General features: G+C 43.1%; 1 protein-coding gene across 6 annotated transcripts in view; it reads right to left on the reverse strand.

The window, feature by feature from the left end:
- Positions 1–10,157, reverse strand: part of PHLDB2 (pleckstrin homology like domain family B member 2) — a 117,336-nt gene extending 107,179 nt beyond the window's left edge. Inside the window, exon 1 of one of the 6 annotated variants that reach the window (XM_082754511.1) lies at positions 10,023–10,157. The gene's annotated coding sequence lies outside the window, so the exon portion shown is untranslated. Of the gene's footprint in view, positions 1–4,778; positions 4,886–10,007 lie in introns of those variants that run through there. The other 5 variants (XM_082754514.1, XM_082754518.1, XM_082754513.1 and 2 more) reach the window with 5 other exon arrangements.
- Positions 10,158–10,860: the final 703 nt, after the last annotated feature.

A 10,860-nucleotide genomic window follows, 5' to 3' on the forward strand; every position in this document is an offset into this window, starting at 1 on the left:
GTCAAAGCTTCATCCACAGCTGACTCATTCTGGAAGCATTTGTTTTCTGAGTCAACCTGAGAAAGACAGTCATGCTATAAACAAGGCCTCAACATAACTAACAGTAGTCTCCCTATTCAGTATAATTCAAGATTTAAAAAGGTCACATGGAATTCTATGTATAGTCTATGTATTGATTACCTATCTACATCCTGTTTATATATACAGACCTCTAGCTCAGGAGCCAGGACAGGAAAAGTAGATTGTACATATCTGGATATCAGCAAATCATAGATTGATTGATTAAAGTTGGAAAAGACTTCCAAGATCATCTGGTCCAACCATCACCCTACTACCAATGGCACCCATTAAACCATGTCCCTAAGCACCAGGTGCAACCTTTCCTTAAACACCCCCAGGGACAGTGACTGTATTACTTTCCTGGGCAACCCATTCCAGTGCCTGACCACTCTTTCTGAGAAGAAACATCTCCTCATTTCCAACCTAAACCTCTCCTGGAACAACTTGAGGCCATTCCCTCTAGTCCTGTCATGAGTTACCTATGAGAAGAGGCTGACCCCCAGCTCCCCACACCTTCCTTTCAGGTAGTTGTAGAGAGCAATGAGGTCGTCTCCCCTGAGCCTCCTCTTCACCAGGCTAAACAACCCCAGTTCCCTCAGCCACTCCCAATAGGACTTGTGGTCCAGGTCCTTCACCAGCTTCATAGCCCCTCTCTGGACACACTCCAGGGCCTCAATGTCTTTCTTCTAGAGAGTCTTGTAGTGAGTTGTAGTGAGGGGCCCAAAACTGGACACAGTACTCGAGGTGCAGCCTCACCAGAGCAGAGTACAGGGGGACAATCACATCCCTGGTCCTGCTGGCTATGCTATTCCTGGAACAGGCACACTAATCCTGATATCATGTCAAGTTTGAGGGTCCAGGACAGAGGTGGCCAAGGTTTCCAGCAGAACTAGGCTCCAGCAGGTACAATCATGAGCTGATGCGCTGGAAGTAGGCTTAAAGAGGAAGTGGGGCATGGAAAGCATTTGGGCACGAGACAGTAGAAATACCTTCCTACAGTCAGTCACATCTGGAACCTCACCAGGTATGTGGCACCAGGAGTCCTACTGGATATCCACAGAAAACTGCTGAGCCCAATTCTTTGGCTCACATTGCTCACACTACCACATCACATACAATCTCCCCCAAGGAAAACCACATCAGAACAGAACAATAAAAACAAAACACCAGTGCTAGCCCTATTTCTGCTAGCTGAAGTGAATGAAATTAAATAGGTCTGTGTATATTTTGTGTCTGTCTGCTTGGAAACCTCAGTGCAGAATGAAAGGAAACTTTATGCCTAAAACATTCGCTATAAACTGTTCTCTTCATTGGGATGAAGGACAAGATTGAGGACACATTTTCAAACACTGTATGAGTCTAGGGCTACACACATGCTTAAAGTTAAGGGTGTGCTTATATGACAGGCTGGGGTTGTAGACTGATGAGCCTGACTTTTTCCTCATATTCAGGCAGGTTAATGCTCTTTGTGCTTGGCAAGGGCCTGAAGAACACTGTCCAAGTGCACGTCTTAAGTTACCCAGTCAAAGCAAGCAGATTTCTGCTTTGGCTGAATGCAGAGTCCAGGCTCAATTTCAGCTGGCTTTGCTCTAGGTCCATCTTTGCTTTATATTGCTCTCTAAATTCAGCCCTCAGCCTCACCTACAGAATCAGTACTCTGCTCTTCACTTACTTGGCCTCCTTCATCTTCACATTTGGAGTTTTCATTGCGTGCCCTGTGTTGTCTTCCTTCTTGTACAGCTAATTACAGTACAGCTCTCCAGAAACAGAACTACTTTAAAAAAATGTATAGATAGTCTTCTACCCATCCACCACAAAGCAGCTGCATGGAGAAACAAATCAATCCAAAGAAAGTAGTAACACTAGCCAAGAGGTATTGAGGATAGGAAAAAAAAAAACAAAACAAAAAAAAAAAAACACAGGGAAACAAGGGAGACAAGAAGGGAAAAAAAATAGCACCCAAATACAGTTGTGTAATTTCTGAAAGCATGTTTCTGGAAGAAGATCTTCACCTTTGGGCTTGGAGTACATAATTGGCAACTCTAGGTTTGCACACAAAGTGTTCTTTGGGTTGGGGTTCTCATAGTCAGGGGAATACAAGAACTGGTGGAACTGTGGGGGTGCCTAGAGACTACACCACAGTTGTGGGTTTGGGAATTCAAAGCTCTATGAAAAGGGATAACCCTAGGAAAAGCTGAGGACTGAAGGTGTTTGCTTGCCCAAGAAGTTTAGGAAGCAGGGCTGAAGCTTGCTCTGTCTGAGCAGACTAGCACGCTTTAGTGTGCTGAGCTTCCTAGATGAGTTGCAGTAATGTACATGCCAGTTTATAGGCAGAGGAAATCCTCCTTTTATGGTTTCCATCCCCCCGACTTGTTCCTCCTCCTTAGAAATTTTCATCCTCCCAGTTGTGCCAAGCATCAAATGAGTTGCATGTGTAGTTATGCTCTGAAAGGGCAGGAACTCTGGAGAAGCAGATGGGGTGGGGAATCTGATCATCACCTTTTCTTTCCCAAAACACTGTGTTGCAGGGTATTTTAACATGTCAAATTAGCAGCTACTTTCAATTCACAGCAATTCTGAAGTAAAAAAAAAAAAAAGTGTTAAAAATCAAAATAAGTACTTTCACAGTCATCTGCAAAGATTAAAGGGTAGTTCTTTGCCAGTCACCTGAATCTGTTTTACGAAGACATCTGAAAGGCATTTTTATCAACCGCTGAGCAGTATTTACTCATGAAGCTGTTCTAATTGCTTTGGAATGTGCACCCTGGCTGCTGGAACAGCTCGGTCCTGCTGATACACTAAACAAAGTAATGCTGGCTCATAGGACACGCCACTTTATATTCCTCATTCTGAAGTTAAACAACATGAAAATAAAAAAATAAAAATAAAGCAAAGACTGCACATATGATGACTTTCACAAAGCTGCCCTAGATGTTCACAAGGGCAAACACACCAACAAAAACAAACAAGCAAAAAAAACCCAAACCACCATGACTGAAACCCTTATAGATCAGTGATTTAGTACTCAACCTATTCTGCAGGTAGAAATTGCATAGACTAAAATGTACTCCTGGTTCCCCACTAAATCAGCATTTGAATCAGCATTTGGGATGCAAGCAGTCATGTGCCCTGCCATTAGCATGCCCCTTAGCCCTCTCTTCAGAGAGAAACTGCTGAGATATTGGTAGATCAAAGATGATCTCCTCAGTCTCGCCTTAATCTCCTAAAATTGAAGCAGAGCTCTGGTCTGTGTTGCACATGCCCAGGCTCACTAACAGCCTACCAAAAAAACTGGAAACAGGTCTATCTGCTTTCAAGATGCAGCAGACCCAAATACTGAATAGCAAGCTGGGAAGTGCAGTGGTTTTAAAGGCACTTGCTCTTTTTATTTCAAAGTCCCAGTGTACTTTTCCAGGCAGTACTAGAAAGGCACAGCATAGCCTTTGCTATTGTATATGTCAATGTATGAAGTGTGGAAAATAAAGGAAAAATCAGCCTGATCCTCCTAGCAACTATGCAGAGAGGATCTCCACACAGATCCCCTTTGACACAGATGTAAGAACAGCCAAGCCAGTCCTATAGGCCTGGACAATGCTTTGAGCTGGTTTCATAGGAGGAGGAAGCATCACCCCCACACAGAGCCTGAGCTATCAGTCCTTGGAACAAGCTGCTGCAGACAAACACAGGCCAGGCTTTGGGATAAACAGCCTTAGTTAGCCGCTGCTCAGAGCCTGCAGACCTGGCCATGCCTGCCCTCCTTCAGCAGCGAGTTGCCACATATAAGAAAAACTCCAGCAGATGTGGCAGTAACCTAGAATTGTCCTCAGTAGGAAGGACCTCACCTGCCTTAAAATCCTTAAAAGGATTATGGCTTTTTAAGAGCAAGTTACTTGCTAAAAAAACAGGGAAGTACCAGCTTCAGTGCAGGCAGCGTTTGGAAAACAGTGAGGCAGGTTTAGAGGCACTCAGCTGCGAGAAGAGGGCTCTTCTCATTCCTGACTCATGCAACAGAAAAGCTTTGTGAATTTTCTACCTGGCATCCCAGCTGTGACCCAGGTTTCCCTGTGGCTCTGTGGGCAGCTCTCCATGCATCTCCTTGCCAAACCCTGGCTGTACAGGTGGTCCTTGGCCTCCTCGGCTGCTGCTGCACCTTTCCCCTTACACTGGAGGCCCACAGTCTGCCTCTCCTGGGGGCCGAAGCAAGAGCATGAGAAGGAAAGATTTTAACTACCTAGTTTATTGCCATAAACAGCCCCAATCAATTTTCAGTATTAGAAACTATTGGCTTGTTTTCCTACTGGAAAACAGCATGTGTTCCTCCTGCTCTGAAGGGACCTGACCACGAGGAGGAAGCTTTGAGGCTGCAGAAGGGATCTCCCCACATGACCTTTTTAATCCTTGGCCTCCACTGCTTTAGTCAACACCACAAGTGCCTTCCAGTATGACAATCACCATTTGTTGCTTAGGAATTAAACATTGACTAAACACATCATTCTGCATAGGCCATTGAACTGGAAGAATGTTTGGTGAGCTCAGCAGCTAGAGCTCTATTAACTGTCTCTAGTGACCTTCTCCTCCAGGAAAGCAAATGCAATGCAGTGGCTTGATTTCAAATCCTTTGCAAGTGCTCCTTCTGTAACCTGCAATACCCCTAGATCTCTAATACCACCCTCCCACCCCCCAAAAAAAGCTCAATCAGCAGGTAGATCCTAACTTACCTATCCCACTGGAGTATCACGCTTACATGGTTCCACACCGTGTCATTACCAGGTCTCTCCAGACTGGTTTAGGTACTCTGAAAAGCACCACCACCACCTGCATCTACTACTCCTTTTGCCATGCTGCTAAGTTTAAGTGCTGCAGTCCCATTTCAAAGGAAGACTGTTACACTTAGTATGTCTGCAATGTTTAAGAACACTCCAGGCACAGGTCAGCTAAAGGTGTGTTGAAACAGAACAGCTAACAGATAAGACAACAAATGGAGTTTTACAAACACCAGCAAGTCCACTCATCGGGCAGGATGATAACATGACTCCAAAAATGTCTCCAGGGAAGGATACTCCCTCGCCAAATAGCAAAACAAGCACGAAATGCATCTTGGAGTAATTATATTCTGAATACATGTCTGGAAATGCTGCTATGAGCTTCTCACTCTTAGACACTTAACAGAAAGAAAACACGATGCGAGAATTCTTGGCATTTTCTGCATTCTCCTTTTCCTTTACTTCACAAACACCTTCTAACACTGAATGCAGTGCCAGCAAAAGAGAAGATCACAGGAAAAAAAAAGTACATATTTTCCTTAAATTCAGTTCTAATGTTTCCTGCTGTCACCTGATCTGGATGGCAAAAGCTTTGAATCTCAGGTGGTCGTTCTTGGTTGTTATTCAAAAGGACAGTAAATCAAAGCAAGAACAAACACCTCTATCACCCTGCTGGACCCAGGCTGCTTTCTGTTTGGTGGCATTTTGCCAATGCTAACAATTTAGTAGGGTGGTTAAGTGCTTTTGAAACTAAAAGGCAGCTTTCTACACTAGTCCTAGACCCATCAGCTCTGAAAAAAAAAAAAGTCAGTCTGAACACTGTCTCAACCTGGAGCCAGAAAGCCATACCTAATCTAATTAAGTTCTCTTGGGGAATACAACTACATGCGCCAGCTACCTCTGAGCTAGGAAAACAATAGCACCAGCATTAATAATGAGGATCACTGGGCAGAGCAGACATGTCCTGACTGATGAGAATCCAGCAAGACAGGAACAAAAGAAGTCTGGGTATGGACTTGAGGTTCCTAGCATGAGACACTACCTATTTGCTCTCTCTCCTGTCCTACCACATGCAGGATTCTTCAAGAAAATAGTAGGTGTGGCACACTGAAGTCTTAAAGATGGTATCTTGGAGCATATGCTTGAGCCTAGCTTTGACCTCAGGGTCAGCATTCCCCAGGGAGGTGTGTCTCACTTGCATCTGCAGGAAAAGCGAGGTAGCGCATGCACCCACTGCATTAAGCTGAAGTCATTTTCATATTCATACATCAGTTCAGTTTCAGTCTGCTTACCCTAGAGTCTATGTAGATTTACATCTTTGCAGTCCTTGGTACCATAGCAGGAACATCTGTCAAGCATTAATGAAAGTAGTGCAGCACCTTTGATCTGGGCAGGAATAATGATCACAATGATAATTTTCAGCATATTAGAAGGAAATGACATTTTTCTCCTAAAGGTAACAATGTGATCTCAGTTTGCAACTTTCATATCTTTTCATGATTTTGGCAAGGCTTGAGAAATCCACAAAGTCTCAGCTGTCACTTCCAGGGGTATCTTAGGTCCAAGAATATCACAGAGACCAACAGAGACCAAAAGCAAGATCTGCAAGATCCTGGGAACATGGCAGGGCAACTGCACCTCTCTAACAATGAGAAGAGATGTGGTAAGTAGAGACCTGGTACACCATCCTGGTGAGCCTCCTTATTTACTTACCTGTGCCCTCTGGGAGGTTGGGGACACCAGTCTGTTCAGTAAATACATACATACATTTCAGTGAGTATAAAAACAGTAGGAAGGATTTTCATTCTTAGTTTTCCCAAAGTGCCCTACCCAAGCACTCACATCCAACATAGCAGGAAAATAAGGATTTCAAGTTGACTGCTTGTTATCCTTCTACGCATATGTTTTAGTGGAAGCTCCAATGTCCTCTGGAGGCTCAGTTTCAAGCTTATTTCTCATTCTCTGAGAAAATCATAGCTGCAACAGCTTCTACAGACTTTTCTGCACTGAGAAAGCTGGATTGTAGTAACAGCACAGACCAAATGGCCAAGCTCATTTCATTTTTGGGTAAACAGAATTTTACTATAATCATGATCTTGAGAAGCTCTTTCTTTGGTGTGTGTTATTAACACTGCCCGCATTATCCTTCAGCCCTGGAAAAGAAAGAGCCTAGCCCCAAGACAAGAGGAAGGATCTAACTACAGAAGGGAAATTTAACTACTCAGAAGTCCTTGTTCTTGGCAATAAGCACAAGAAGGAAAGACTTGAATTATCTCATTTATTGCTATAAGCAAGCACTTTCCTAGTGGTCTAATTTTCGGTATTTCTTTCCAAGAGATAGCAGTCTAGTAAACATCTGAGAAAGCAGCCCCCCTTGTGTATAAAATCCAAGTGGCACCACCAAATCTTTCCAGACAGAGTACAATGAAAAGAAACTATTACCTGTTAAGAGCTATTAGAAGCTTCTAAATACATTAAGCTTTTGCTAGTGTAAACCACTGTAGCAGCAGCCTTGTTTTCCCTTTGTGAAGCTCTCATTTTTAGCAAGTCTACACTGAGTTTTGCATTTGTCTCAAAACTAACAGCCTCAAAAAACTGCCTGGTTTCAAGCATTGTCAGTGCTGTGTATGGCTACACACTGAACATATCCAGCATGCAGGGGGGTGAGAAGTCTTGAGAAATACCAGCTCACCACTCTGAACACATCTGTCGTGTGCAACAAAGGCAGCAACATGGTGAGACAGCTTGCAGCATTCATCCTCAGACAATCTTGTTATCAAAGGTGGTTTTCAAGAAAGATTTATGGAGGACCAGAAAAGGATTATCTTTGCAATGCACACTTTTGTTTTGGCAATGACCAAAACATTTATTTTTTTTTTCAGCAGTAGGCACCATCTCACAGATGAGATGTCTGTCTCTAATGCTTCAGTGTTTATGACTCCTTTAAAAAATGCAAAATTATAGGAAAAGAACTCTGGCAAGAAATATTTAGTTTGAGATACTAGTGATTGCTATTTTTCCTCTGAAAAAATATCTGGCGAATTGCATTTTATTTGCTGCCAGGGTAGTCTTTCAAAGGATATGATCAAATCCAATTCAGCACTTTTATAAACATGGAACTGCATTTAACTTATCAGATGAACTTTGTACTGGATGTGAATCAAAGGGTGAATTTAATGTAATAATTTGTTCTCCAGAAACCCCCAAACTGAAAAAGGCTTAATTATCTGTTTCAAAGGGAAAGCAGCAGCACAATCTCTGCTACATACCTTTCAGCATTTGTCTCCTCCTTCCTTTCCACTCTTCCAGTCTCTAAGGATGCCTTTTGTTTCCTTTTCACTTGTGATTTTAGGCTTGCTAATGTCAAGCTGGGAGACAACCCAGCAATACCCAAACCCAACCCTGGGCTGAGTTGCTATGAGCAAAGACAGAAGTGAACACTCAGTAGCAGAAAGTTCAAGGAAAATATTTTTATCATCTTTAGTTCTTATTTACAGACCTCACCAAACAAACAACGCTTTTCTCCACCCAGGCTGCCAGATGACGACTTTGATACAGGGAAGAACACCCCCTCAGGCAGTCTTTTATTTCCCTTTTCTTAAAGCAGATTTGCAAGAAGCAACATGTTAAAAAAAAAAAAAAAACAACAAACAAACAAACAAACAAAACAGTTCTCTCTTGCTTCTGTACTGTAGATAACCAAATTTTTGACCCAAGAGGAATTGGTCGTCGGGGTACAAAAAGATAAGAAAGACCAAGGTGCTGTTTGCAGTACACAGCAGGGGGCTGAGGGCATGGCTTGTCCTGCTGTTTGCCTGCCTCTCTGCTCAGCAGCCCCGAGCACATTTCCACAAACGTTATCAAAACATCCTCGTGATCATAACAGATGAAATACCAGAGATCTCGAAAACCCTCAGCGTCTGAGCAAACACAGAAATTACCTTTTCAAAGCTAAACAAAAGATACCATCTGTGCTTTGCATGCACTGTTCAAGATTTTAAGCCATTTCAGCAAACTTGCAAGCCTTCACACGAAGACCCAGTCTCTGTTCAGCATCTCCTGACTCACCAGGACTCTTCCAAAGGTTCATCCACCAGCTAATGTGCTGGCTACTGCTGCAGAGTGACCTTCTGCAACGACAATGCCATACAGCTTCCACTCAATGCAACTACCGCCTAGCTACCTCAATGCACCAGCAACCACAGTACTGCCGTGAGCTTCCCCTCTCCCCTGAGGGGACTGCTTATCACAGGCACCTACAACAGCACAGGAATGCTCCTCAGCTGCTTCTGCTTCTCAACTGGAAGCCCTTCTTGAACAGTTTTCTCTTGCAATAAGCAGCTTTGTTTTGTTTGATACTACCAACACACAAAATGAACAAAAATTAAAGAAGCACAAAACAGAAATTAAACGAAGCATTCACCTGTCAAGTACTACCTAATTCTCAACCATCCATAATTTCAGCCAGTATGTAATATTGCTGAAAACTTTTGAATTGCCATAATCAGCCATGTGAACAGTTCTGCCCCAGGAGGATTTTCTCCCTTGCTGCTGGAAGGAAGGGGGCCTGCTCTTGTGACACCTGTAGACAGAAGCTGTGCACCTATGCACCTGGCAGAACCTTCTTTAACGCAGACCCTGAATCATTCTGCAGGTCTCCCTCTGCAGACCTGCGTATTTCTACTCTGCACATACAGAAGTACAAAAAAGTTCAAAAATACCATTCCCTAAATAGCCTATAATACTGTTTGTAATTTAAATAAAGTCTCTAAATTGATACAAAGTTGATTACTAGCATAATTCTCTTAATGTTTTATCACACAGAAACTTACCTGTTACTATCCAGGCCAGTCACTGACTTTCCCTGAAAAACTGCCTTTCCCAGAAGACCCCCATCTCAGTTTCAGGAGGAGACACTGCCATCAACTGCATGGAGCAGAACATCCCCAAGTTGCAGTTGATCCCCCAAAAGCAGCAGCTCAGCTTACTAAACAGCAGATCAAAGAAAAATGTTTCTTCTTTCACTATTTGCCCACCTAAGAACTCGACCGATTTTTGTATTGAAACTGGAGATGAGATTTTTGGTCAAATGCAAAATTTAAGCTCCAACACAAACGGCTGTTTTGCCACTTACCTGATGGGAAACATACCCAATTGTAACCACTGCTCAGCTCTAGATCCTACCTGTGTTCTGCTTACCTTCCAGTTACACCTGCAATTAGAGCAGCTGGCAGCATGCACCAGGTTTCAAGCTGGCTTCCCTTCAGACTGTGTGGAAGAGTTCACACTCGCCCTGGCTAAAAATCTGCCTGCAAGTTCACTGGCATCTCCTAAGATGCAAATGCTAAGCCACGTGCAACTCAGGAATGATTCTATTTAGAGCTAATCACAGGTTTATGCCAAGAGTGGAACTCTGCATAAAGGGTATGCATAAATTTGTCACAGAGCACAGGTCTTGTTTCTGCAGTCTCATTATATGCTTTGTAAAGCATATCTTCTGTGTGCACGTGTGCGTATATGCACGTGTGCCTTGGTGCAACGTTGCTGAAAGGTACGAGGCTGAAACACAGACACCAAGAGCTATTTAACCTACTAGGGAAGCAATGCTGTGAAATCATACTGACTCTTGCACCCAAAGTTCCCTCAGAAGTATGTGATTCCTGACCTGGAAAAACAGAATCTGAAGTTAGAGAGTCACACATCAAGTTAGTTACCATCAGTACTTTATTTTTTTAAAATACACAAAATGGCAACTTAATATTATTCACATTGGACTTGCACTGCATATGTAGGTATTCATTAAAAACAAGTGGCACACCCCCTTCCTATAGGATGCTTCAGACAGATTATTACAATATACTGTGTTAGCTATGGACTTGAGTCACTGTTAATCCACTCTGGTTTGCAGCCACTCGTGTAGTCTCAGACCCAGCAGTATGAATAGTGATGATTAGGCTCTGAGCTCCTATCTCTACCTTTAGGATTTTAAGATCTACAAACACAGCACCTACCAGTTACCAGCCAACTGCCCAAAGAC

Source organism: Aythya marila (assembly GCF_965140915.1).
Source record: "Aythya marila genome assembly, chromosome: 1".
NCBI classification, from domain to species: domain Eukaryota; kingdom Metazoa; phylum Chordata; class Aves; order Anseriformes; family Anatidae; genus Aythya; species Aythya marila.